This window comes from Watersipora subatra, chromosome 5 (assembly GCF_963576615.1).
Source record: "Watersipora subatra chromosome 5, tzWatSuba1.1, whole genome shotgun sequence".
NCBI classification, from domain to species: domain Eukaryota; kingdom Metazoa; phylum Bryozoa; class Gymnolaemata; order Cheilostomatida; family Watersiporidae; genus Watersipora; species Watersipora subatra.
This window is the reverse complement of record NC_088712.1, coordinates 46,355,219-46,368,071: the sequence shown is the minus strand read 5'-3', so window position 1 is coordinate 46,368,071 and position 12,853 is coordinate 46,355,219. Positions and strand designations below refer to the sequence as shown.

The following is a 12,853-nucleotide window of genomic DNA, read 5'->3' as shown; positions in this document are numbered from 1 at the left end:
GAGTTGCTCGCCGATCGGCCATCAATCACAGCTAACCGTGCATAAGTATATTCAAGTGCCGTTTTTGAATATTTCAGTCAAACAGTAATTATTTTATGTAATTAAAAATTTTCATTAAATCAAAATTACATTAGTTTATTTAAAAGTTAAAATAGTATTAAAAATTCAGTGAAAACCTTTTTCAAATAAGTAACGTTTAGTAGCTAGGTGGAGACAATTACCAAAATTTTTAACAAGGTCTATATATAGACTGCGTCACGATATTGTCAGCCTAAAGGTGTGAGCGTGCTAAACGCGAATTAAGCGAGGAAGCTGTAGAGGACTAGCGGCTGAGGCGTCAAAAGAATGTCACCTCAAAGTACACTTGGTGCGATATCATTCGCGTCCATCAGAGCGAATTTATGACCTAGATACTATACTAGACCTTATTGAATCACAGATGAGACCTTGTTTTGCTGCGTGCCACCACTTTCTGGTGGGAACTGCAAATATGGAAGAGCTAGCTGCTAATGCATTTGGCTATGTTTATAAGAAAAGAAAAAAAAGTGAAGAAAGGAAAATACTGGGTGCATCCAATGCTATTGGGAAGATCTACTAAGGGTGCTTGGACTTTATTAGTGAAATAATTTCGTGAAAATACCCCGAAAAACATAGAGAATGTAGAGTTTCTGTAGAGTCATTTGGCCCATCATATAGGCCTACTAGGGATAATAAGGCCACACATCGATAAACAAGACACCACGCCTACAAAAGCCATTTCATCAGATCAACGACTGTGCGTGACTCTGACTTTTTTGGCAACTGGGGACTCGTTCAAAACTCTGGCAAATCTATTCAGAATGGGGCAGTCAACAGTTCACAGTATTATATACGAAACATCTCAAGCCATACAAGTTGCTATGAAAGATTTCTACTTCAAAAGGCCAAGTACTGAAGAAGAGTGGTTGCATATAGCTAAAGGGTGATTATGATTATCATATTTAAATAAACTTGAGTTTATTTATTCGCTTAGTAAAAACCTAATTTATTTGTTATTATATTATTATTCTTATTAAGTATTATTATTTACGGGTAATATATTTTACCAATTAATAATTATAATAAATAATAATGTAATAACTACTTAATATCATTCCCAATCAGTTATTAGTATAGTATTACAACAGGTGATAAACTACTGTAAGAAGGAACTACAAGCTTCAACATTGCACTCTTGACTCAAAATTACGTACAATGTAGACGGCTATAATATTATAACATTTTTACATGAATACTACTCTCAGTCAACATTTATAATTCTTCTCTGTAATTATTCATTTAGATTTGAGAAGAATCGGAATTTGCCCAATTGCATAGGTGCTGTGGATGGAAAACACTGTGCGATCCAGGCTCCAGCAAATTCTGGTTCTGATATTTAAACTACAAGAATCATTTCAGGTATTTAATGGTAAAACATATCACATCTGCCTAATCATTGTTGGCCATCGATGTGCAATGTGACAAAATATGCACTATTGTCAAATCATTTTAAATTAATGTTATGGCTGGTTGTTTCTTTGCAGTATTGTCCTTATGGTTATGCGTGATGCGTCATACCTTTTCACATAATTTGTGAATGTTGGTACCTCTGATCGGTTGTCTGATGCTGGGACTTTCGATAATTGCTCATCAAATCATGCAATGGCTATTGGTAATCTGAATGTTCCACGTGATTGTCCACTAAAAAGCTAATTAATCATCTTTTTACTCAGCCTAGAAAAAAATCATTATTGTTCATCATTCTAGATGTATAACTAGTTACAGCGGAAGAGCTTAAAATCTACGAAATACATGCAATGTTATGCTGCTACTAACACCACCGCTACCAAAATTAAATTATGTGTGAGTTGAAATGTGCAGTACACTATGATGTACATGTAGCTGTCCTCCAATCTACCATAATATATTCTATTCTTGCTAATGAAAGTCTTCAGTTCTTTGACTGATTAGCTAAACTGTAGGTACAGAAAATTCTAACATGCCGTTTGTTCTTGTTGGTGACGAAGCGGTTACGTCGAAGAAATGGTTAAGACTTTATCCTAGACGTTCATCAGACACACTTGGGAAGCGTATTTGTAATTACAGACTCTCAAGAGCTCGAAGAACGATTGAAAATACTTTTGGGATTATGGTGTCTACGCGGCGTTGTCTCCGCCGTACTCTACCAATGACAGCAGAACATGCGCAAACTGTAGTTTTGGCATGCTGGATCCTGCACAATTATATGCGCATGAAATGTTGTTCTAGTTACACCCCCCAGGTGCCTATGATGTGATTGACAGTGTACCTGGAACAATCATTGATATAACATGGAAAGCTGAAGGGTATGAAATTCTTGTTGATGTTGCACCTGCTACTGTGCAGGCAGAAACCCTACTATATCTGCTACTACAACTAGAGAATATTTTACAAATTACTTGGGTACTGCAGGAGCATTAAAATGGCAGGAACGCTACATTCGTCAAACTAATTGAAATTTATTAAATTTTTCTGGTATATTAGGAAGTATTTACACAATGTGGTCACGATGTATATTTTATATGCAAGAAAATATGTAAATAACATTTTTAGTTTTTTATGTAAAATATACAATTTATATTATATATGTATCGCTTATTTAAAAATATATAACATACTTTTCTTGTAGCGTTAAGTTTTATCCAAATATACATGACAAATGTTGAACATAATCTTTGAGCATGAAATCTACATTATTCAATTATTTAAAAGATCTTGATAAACACTGCTTATGCTCTGTGTTGGCTGCAACTGCGTAAATGTGATATTCTGGCGTTGTTGTGTTTTGGTGTCTTGTGTAAGCCAACGCGTGAGCCAAATCAACCTTTAAATAAGATTTCTCTTATCTCATTCATTACAAGCTGCCTTTCAAATTCATCTTTGATGGCTTTGTATTGTTCAGCTACCTCCTTTCCAAAACGACTACAGTCATCGTCCACATCAGTGACTCTTTGAGTTTGTCACTGGTCCCACATGTGCCTTCACAGAGCTGCATGTACATGCTGCAAGCTATAATTATACAGGGTATATATATATATATTTATCAAAGTATGTGTTATGTCTGATGTCTGTATATTTTATGTCTGATGTTTGTATGTTTTATATCTGTATGTTTTATGTCTGTATGTTTTATGTCTGAATTCCGGCTATAGCAATTAAAATCTTGGAACAAAGAATTCGTACCAAAGAAGGTTTGATCTCGGACCCTAACGTTCACCAGTCCGATGCCCTACCCAATAGGCCACAGTTGTCAACTGGCCGATATAAGTCTCTATATGGAAGCACATACCCAACGGCTTTGCATACCACGCAAGGTGATTGCGTAAATAAATGATTGTCATTAATTAGCCTACTAAAATTTTCCATGGGCAATCTGGCAGGCTAATAGCGAGTGGGAGGCAACTCTCATTACTTTTTATTGATTATAAGCTGATTTTTAATACTCGGGCAACGCCGGGTAGCGCAGCTAGTATTATATAAACACACTGCAAGTACACATGTGTCCTACTGCATAATAGGCTTACTTACCTAGCAAAAAATTCAGTCGCAAACTTTGCTTCGACTTACTGTTTCTTTGCTTTTTTCTTTGATGGTGGTCATGTACTGACACATGAATCAGCATCACTGATGTAGCTGATTGCTGTTGACGAAGTAGATAGAGCTCTAGACGCCATATGCCTTCTGTGTCACAGACTCGCAGCGTTGCAGGTGGGCCCGGATAAATGGTGTCTACAACTTCTAATGAGCTTTCTGAACTGAAATTATATAACAATATTCATTGCATAGAATTGGCTCAAACATGGCTCTTATGTAGAACTTAGTTGGTTCATCACACGCTACACGGCAGCAGTGTTAGCATATTATCATTGACCACTACAGACCCTCCCTCGCTCGTACCACCTCTATATCTCGAGGTTGGCAGGCTTGATTGGACGATACATGAAACTTTGTGGCATTTTGTAAAGAATGTCACAGCTTATTAGCTAGTGTTTCCTTCAGCATTTTGGATCGATAGTTAACAGGTCATTTATTTGCCATGTCAATGCTAAAAAAATTTCACCCTGTTTTGGCAAGTGTCGTTCAGTGCTATGTGACACTAGCAAAATTGGCATTGCTTTAGACATTGTCACATTCTCATAACTGCATGGCGACCACTGACCTTTGCGCAGTAAACCGTAAAACCTCTAATTGAATGCCATGACGCTCTATTTTTCAACCCTTCTTCTTTAGTGGTGGCCGATTGGAGGCGGCGTTCAAATAGAGGCTGCTGTTGTTTTTTTTCAAATAGCTCATCAGAGTTTTGGGAAGATTAATTTAGCCCTTCTACGGGCGAAGCGAATGTCACCTATATTTTGCCCTCTTTCATTGGTGGACCGATATTAGACCTTTTGGATGCAATAAATCTGCTAACTTACCTCTAACTTGTCGAAGATCTCTAAATAAAGTATGCATTGGGAAGCCGAGAAATATATCTACCAGTTGTTATCTATTGCTTGCAATTAATCTGCGGTAATATTATAGTCTGCGGCCTGCTTTGAAATTTATTAGAGTTTTCAATTGTTTTACAAATATTTCATTCTTAACTTGAAGGCACATTTTTATTTTATGTTTATATTTAACAATGTGGAATAAAAGCTCGCGGCACTCATTGATAAGTTTGTAACTCATAACTCTTTTTCTATTGCAAATAAGAGGCTAGTTTTGACTAAAGTTTGCAGCAAAAGCTAGCTTTTAATGTGTAATAGAAGAGGAGTTATGAGCGTTGGTCCATTGTAAGTCGCGTTAAGATAACCGCAAAGAAGCTATTAAATGATATGCTACAAATTTTTAAGTTATTTAATGATAATCGATCAAATGCTACAAGTATATATATTCACGAACAAGTGACATAAACGAACCATCTTATATTATAAGCAGAAACAAAAATTCACGTTATTAGAACAAAAATATTTGGTTCGTTTGGTCGGATGGCTGCGATCTGATTGTTGCTTTCGATGGAACGAACATCTTCTGGTTGTCCGGTACTTTCCACATGTCATCTGACCTCAACTTTTCTTCTGCATTGCTGAACTAGTTGATATTAGCGTCCAAACAGTTTTTGGCAGAGCATTTAGCACAAATACAACGCGTAAACTTTATGTTCGCTAAACGTAACCTTCGGTCTAAAACTAGTCATTCATCTACTATCGTAAACGTGAACTCTTGTTTATATACTTGTACTTCGAAGTATCAAGACCATGTTAAACAAAAACTACTATTAGCCTGAGAAAGTTATTAACTATTTTTGTGGCGTCGCTTTCAAATTTGTTTTTTAACGAAAAGCTTTGGAATCGGTGACAGAATTAATTGTTATTGATGTAAGCAGTTTCATTATTAATACGATTTTGTGGACACTTTTCCACTGATCAATTGATATTATGGGTCCATGAAGATCAAAGACAATCAGAGTGGCGGTCAAATGGAGGTGACGTTCAATTAGAGAGTGGCGCTCTATTCTTCAACCCTTCACTCAGGTTGGCGGCCAAATAGAGGTGGCGTTCAATTAGAGGCTTCACGGTATATTCATTTACTCTATAACTGGCTCTAGCTAAAAATTGTAACATTCGCTCAATACCCACAACTTTAAAACAGGCACAAATTTTCGTTGTTATTTTATGGTGCATTATCAAATTCTATTCACAATAAAGGGCAATAATTGTCCATTATTTATATAGGTCATGAACTCTGCACAAATTATTGATGTCACAGATCTTGTTGAAATAGCGCTTTAAATTGCAACGACAGAACGTGCCTTTCTCAAGACTTGAAATTGTGATCCTCTGTTGCCAGATCGCTTACAGTCTGCCTTATTCAGATGTTAAAAACACTAAGCGGTTTTACTTCTACGCAGCAGATTTTCAAATGCTGATGGAATCTTCTTATAATACTGGTTTATATCATGTATCAAGTGTCTATTTAATCTAATAAGGTGGTAAGCGTAGCTAAGTGCCCACCAACTTATTGATGTCAATTAATGGATTCAGATGGGCTCTGATGAATATTTTTGTTATATTTCGGGGGATAGCGCGAACGCAGTCCCCCACTACCAAAAATTACGCACCCGAGTTATCCACATTTGGGATAATCGCAGGCGTCAACCAAACCGAAGTGCAATGGTAAGGCCTCTTCCTGGGGAATCCACCTTCTTGATCATGGATGTCCCTGTGCCAGGTAAGTATGAGTTGCTCGCCGATCGGCCATCAATCACAGCTAACCGTGCATAAGTATATTCAAGTGCCGTTTTTGAATATTTCAGTCAAACAGTAATTATTTTATGTAATTAAAAATTTTCATTAAATCAAAATTACATTAGTTTATTTAAAAGTTAAAATAGTATTAAAAATTCAGTGAAAACCTTTTTCAAATAAGTAACGTTTAGTAGCTAGGTGGAGACAATTACCAAAATTTTTAACAAGGTCTATATATAGACTGCGTCACGATATTGTCAGCCTAAAGGTGTGAGCGTGCTAAACGCGAATTAAGCGAGGAAGCTGTAGAGGACTAGCGGCTGAGGCGTCAAAAGAATGTCACCTCAAAGTACACTTGGTGCGATATCATTCGCGTCCATCAGAGCGAATTTATGACCTAGATACTATACTAGACCTTATTGAATCACAGATGAGACCTTGTTTTGCTGCGTGCCACCACTTTCTGGTGGGAACTGCAAATATGGAAGAGCTAGCTGCTAATGCATTTGGCTATGTTTATAAGAAAAGAAAAAAAAGTGAAGAAAGGAAAATACTGGGTGCATCCAATGCTATTGGGAAGATCTACTAAGGGTGCTTGGACTTTATTAGTGAAATAATTTCGTGAAAATACCCCGAAAAACATAGAGAATGTAGAGTTTCTGTAGAGTCATTTGGCCCATCATATAGGCCTACTAGGGATAATAAGGCCACACATCGATAAACAAGACACCACGCCTACAAAAGCCATTTCATCAGATCAACGACTGTGCGTGACTCTGACTTTTTTGGCAACTGGGGACTCGTTCAAAACTCTGGCAAATCTATTCAGAATGGGGCAGTCAACAGTTCACAGTATTATATACGAAACATCTCAAGCCATACAAGTTGCTATGAAAGATTTCTACTTCAAAAGGCCAAGTACTGAAGAAGAGTGGTTGCATATAGCTAAAGGGTGATTATGATTATCATATTTAAATAAACTTGAGTTTATTTATTCGCTTAGTAAAAACCTAATTTATTTGTTATTATATTATTATTCTTATTAAGTATTATTATTTACGGGTAATATATTTTACCAATTAATAATTATAATAAATAATAATGTAATAACTACTTAATATCATTCCCAATCAGTTATTAGTATAGTATTACAACAGGTGATAAACTACTGTAAGAAGGAACTACAAGCTTCAACATTGCACTCTTGACTCAAAATTACGTACAATGTAGACGGCTATAATATTATAACATTTTTACATGAATACTACTCTCAGTCAACATTTATAATTCTTCTCTGTAATTATTCATTTAGATTTGAGAAGAATCGGAATTTGCCCAATTGCATAGGTGCTGTGGATGGAAAACACTGTGCGATCCAGGCTCCAGCAAATTCTGGTTCTGATATTTAAACTACAAGAATCATTTCAGGTATTTAATGGTAAAACATATCACATCTGCCTAATCATTGTTGGCCATCGATGTGCAATGTGACAAAATATGCACTATTGTCAAATCATTTTAAATTAATGTTATGGCTGGTTGTTTCTTTGCAGTATTGTCCTTATGGTTATGCGTGATGCGTCATACCTTTTCACATAATTTGTGAATGTTGGTACCTCTGATCGGTTGTCTGATGCTGGGACTTTCGATAATTGCTCATCAAATCATGCAATGGCTATTGGTAATCTGAATGTTCCACGTGATTGTCCACTAAAAAGCTAATTAATCATCTTTTTACTCAGCCTAGAAAAAAATCATTATTGTTCATCATTCTAGATGTATAACTAGTTACAGCGGAAGAGCTTAAAATCTACGAAATACATGCAATGTTATGCTGCTACTAACACCACCGCTACCAAAATTAAATTATGTGTGAGTTGAAATGTGCAGTACACTATGATGTACATGTAGCTGTCCTCCAATCTACCATAATATATTCTATTCTTGCTAATGAAAGTCTTCAGTTCTTTGACTGATTAGCTAAACTGTAGGTACAGAAAATTCTAACATGCCGTTTGTTCTTGTTGGTGACGAAGCGGTTACGTCGAAGAAATGGTTAAGACTTTATCCTAGACGTTCATCAGACACACTTGGGAAGCGTATTTGTAATTACAGACTCTCAAGAGCTCGAAGAACGATTGAAAATACTTTTGGGATTATGGTGTCTACGCGGCGTTGTCTCCGCCGTACTCTACCAATGACAGCAGAACATGCGCAAACTGTAGTTTTGGCATGCTGGATCCTGCACAATTATATGCGCATGAAATGTTGTTCTAGTTACACCCCCCAGGTGCCTATGATGTGATTGACAGTGTACCTGGAACAATCATTGATATAACATGGAAAGCTGAAGGGTATGAAATTCTTGTTGATGTTGCACCTGCTACTGTGCAGGCAGAAACCCTACTATATCTGCTACTACAACTAGAGAATATTTTACAAATTACTTGGGTACTGCAGGAGCATTAAAATGGCAGGAACGCTACATTCGTCAAACTAATTGAAATTTATTAAATTTTTCTGGTATATTAGGAAGTATTTACACAATGTGGTCACGATGTATATTTTATATGCAAGAAAATATGTAAATAACATTTTTAGTTTTTTATGTAAAATATACAATTTATATTATATATGTATCGCTTATTTAAAAATATATAACATACTTTTCTTGTAGCGTTAAGTTTTATCCAAATATACATGACAAATGTTGAACATAATCTTTGAGCATGAAATCTACATTATTCAATTATTTAAAAGATCTTGATAAACACTGCTTATGCTCTGTGTTGGCTGCAACTGCGTAAATGTGATATTCTGGCGTTGTTGTGTTTTGGTGTCTTGTGTAAGCCAACGCGTGAGCCAAATCAACCTTTAAATAAGATTTCTCTTATCTCATTCATTACAAGCTGCCTTTCAAATTCATCTTTGATGGCTTTGTATTGTTCAGCTACCTCCTTTCCAAAACGACTACAGTCATCGTCCACATCAGTGACTCTTTGAGTTTGTCACTGGTCCCACATGTGCCTTCACAGAGCTGCATGTACATGCTGCAAGCTATAATTATACAGGGTATATATATATATATTTATCAAAGTATGTGTTATGTCTGATGTCTGTATATTTTATGTCTGATGTTTGTATGTTTTATATCTGTATGTTTTATGTCTGTATGTTTTATGTCTGAATTCCGGCTATAGCAATTAAAATCTTGGAACAAAGAATTCGTACCAAAGAAGGTTTGATCTCGGACCCTAACGTTCACCAGTCCGATGCCCTACCCAATAGGCCACAGTTGTCAACTGGCCGATATAAGTCTCTATATGGAAGCACATACCCAACGGCTTTGCATACCACGCAAGGTGATTGCGTAAATAAATGATTGTCATTAATTAGCCTACTAAAATTTTCCATGGGCAATCTGGCAGGCTAATAGCGAGTGGGAGGCAACTCTCATTACTTTTTATTGATTATAAGCTGATTTTTAATACTCGGGCAACGCCGGGTAGCGCAGCTAGTATTATATAAACACACTGCAAGTACACATGTGTCCTACTGCATAATAGGCTTACTTACCTAGCAAAAAATTCAGTCGCAAACTTTGCTTCGACTTACTGTTTCTTTGCTTTTTTCTTTGATGGTGGTCATGTACTGACACATGAATCAGCATCACTGATGTAGCTGATTGCTGTTGACGAAGTAGATAGAGCTCTAGACGCCATATGCCTTCTGTGTCACAGACTCGCAGCGTTGCAGGTGGGCCCGGATAAATGGTGTCTACAACTTCTAATGAGCTTTCTGAACTGAAATTATATAACAATATTCATTGCATAGAATTGGCTCAAACATGGCTCTTATGTAGAACTTAGTTGGTTCATCACACGCTACACGGCAGCAGTGTTAGCATATTATCATTGACCACTACAGACCCTCCCTCGCTCGTACCACCTCTATATCTCGAGGTTGGCAGGCTTGATTGGACGATACATGAAACTTTGTGGCATTTTGTAAAGAATGTCACAGCTTATTAGCTAGTGTTTCCTTCAGCATTTTGGATCGATAGTTAACAGGTCATTTATTTGCCATGTCAATGCTAAAAAAATTTCACCCTGTTTTGGCAAGTGTCGTTCAGTGCTATGTGACACTAGCAAAATTGGCATTGCTTTAGACATTGTCACATTCTCATAACTGCATGGCGACCACTGACCTTTGCGCAGTAAACCGTAAAACCTCTAATTGAATGCCATGACGCTCTATTTTTCAACCCTTCTTCTTTAGTGGTGGCCGATTGGAGGCGGCGTTCAAATAGAGGCTGCTGTTGTTTTTTTTCAAATAGCTCATCAGAGTTTTGGGAAGATTAATTTAGCCCTTCTACGGGCGAAGCGAATGTCACCTATATTTTGCCCTCTTTCATTGGTGGACCGATATTAGACCTTTTGGATGCAATAAATCTGCTAACTTACCTCTAACTTGTCGAAGATCTCTAAATAAAGTATGCATTGGGAAGCCGAGAAATATATCTACCAGTTGTTATCTATTGCTTGCAATTAATCTGCGGTAATATTATAGTCTGCGGCCTGCTTTGAAATTTATTAGAGTTTTCAATTGTTTTACAAATATTTCATTCTTAACTTGAAGGCACATTTTTATTTTATGTTTATATTTAACAATGTGGAATAAAAGCTCGCGGCACTCATTGATAAGTTTGTAACTCATAACTCTTTTTCTATTGCAAATAAGAGGCTAGTTTTGACTAAAGTTTGCAGCAAAAGCTAGCTTTTAATGTGTAATAGAAGAGGAGTTATGAGCGTTGGTCCATTGTAAGTCGCGTTAAGATAACCGCAAAGAAGCTATTAAATGATATGCTACAAATTTTTAAGTTATTTAATGATAATCGATCAAATGCTACAAGTATATATATTCACGAACAAGTGACATAAACGAACCATCTTATATTATAAGCAGAAACAAAAATTCACGTTATTAGAACAAAAATATTTGGTTCGTTTGGTCGGATGGCTGCGATCTGATTGTTGCTTTCGATGGAACGAACATCTTCTGGTTGTCCGGTACTTTCCACATGTCATCTGACCTCAACTTTTCTTCTGCATTGCTGAACTAGTTGATATTAGCGTCCAAACAGTTTTTGGCAGAGCATTTAGCACAAATACAACGCGTAAACTTTATGTTCGCTAAACGTAACCTTTGGTCCAAAACTAGTCGTTCATCTACTATCGTAAACGTGAACTCTTGTTTATATACTTGTACTTCGAAGTATCAAGACCATGTTAAACAAAAACTACTATTAGCCTGAGAAAGTTATTAACTATTTTTGTGGCGTCGCTTTCAAATTTGTTTTTTAACGAAAAGCTTTGGAATTGGTGACAGAATTAATTGTTATTGATGTAAGCAGTTTCATTATTAATACGATTTTGTGGACACTTTTCCACTGATCAATTGATATTATGGGTCCATGAAGATCAAAGACAATCAGAGTGGCGGTCAAATGGAGGTGACGTTCAATTAGAGAGTGGCGCTCTATTCTTCAACCCTTCACTCAGGTTGGCGGCCAAATAGAGGTGGCGTTCAATTAGAGGCTTCACGGTATATTCATTTACTCTATAACTGGCTCTAGCTAAAAATTGTAACACTCGCTCAATACCCACAACTTTAAAACAGGCGCAAATTTTCGTTGTTATTTTATGGTGCATTATCAAATTCTATTCACGATAAAGAGCAATAATTGTCCCTTATTTATATAGGTCATGAACTCTGCACAAATTATTGATGTCACAGATCTTGTTGAAATAGCGCTTTAAATTGCAACGACAGAACGTGCCTTTCTCAAGACTTGAAATTGTGATCCTCTGTTGCCAGATCGCTTACAGTCTGCCTTATTCAGATGTTAAAAACACTAAGCGGTTTTACTTCTACGCAGCAGATTTTCAAATGCTGATGGAATTTTCTTATAATACTGGTTTATATCATGTATCAAATGTCTATTTAATATATTAAGGTGGTAAGCGTAGCTAAGTGCCCACCAACTTATTGATGTCAATTTAATGGATTCAGATGGGCTTTGAGAAATATTTTTGTTATATTTCGGGGGATAGCGCGAACGCAGTCCCCCACTACCAAAAATTACGCACCCGAGTTATCCACATTTGGGATAATCGCAGGCGTCAACCAAACCGAAGTGCAATGGTAAGGCCTCTTCCTGGGGAATCCACCTTCTTGATCATGGATGTCCCTGTGCCAGGTAAGTATGAGTTGCTCGCCGATCGGCCATCAATCACAGCTAACCGTGCATAAGTATATTCAAGTGCCGTTTTTGAATATTTCAGTCAAACAGTAATTATTTTATGTAATTAAAAATTTTCATTAAATCAAAATCACATTAGTTTATTTAAAAGTTAAAATAGTATTAAAAATTCAGTGAAAACCTTTTTCAAATAAGTAACGTTTAGTAGCTAGGTGGAGACAATTACCAAAATTTTTAACAAGGTCTATATATAGACTGCGTTACGATCATAGAGTTATCTTCCCCTAGAGTAATAACAACACCAGCG

General features: G+C 36.5%; 2 non-coding genes across 2 annotated transcripts; both read right to left on the bottom strand.

Moving 5' to 3' along the window:
* Positions 1-6,111: 6,111 nt before the first annotated feature.
* LOC137397688 (U1 spliceosomal RNA) lies at positions 6,112-6,275 on the bottom strand. Its single transcript, XR_010978741.1, has one exon. It is a non-coding gene; the product is annotated as a U1 spliceosomal RNA (small nuclear RNA).
* Positions 6,276-12,387: 6,112 nt separating this feature from the next.
* LOC137397687 (U1 spliceosomal RNA) lies at positions 12,388-12,551 on the bottom strand. The gene has a single exon (XR_010978740.1). It is a non-coding gene; the product is annotated as a U1 spliceosomal RNA (small nuclear RNA).
* Between the last annotated feature and the right edge of the window lie 302 nt (positions 12,552-12,853).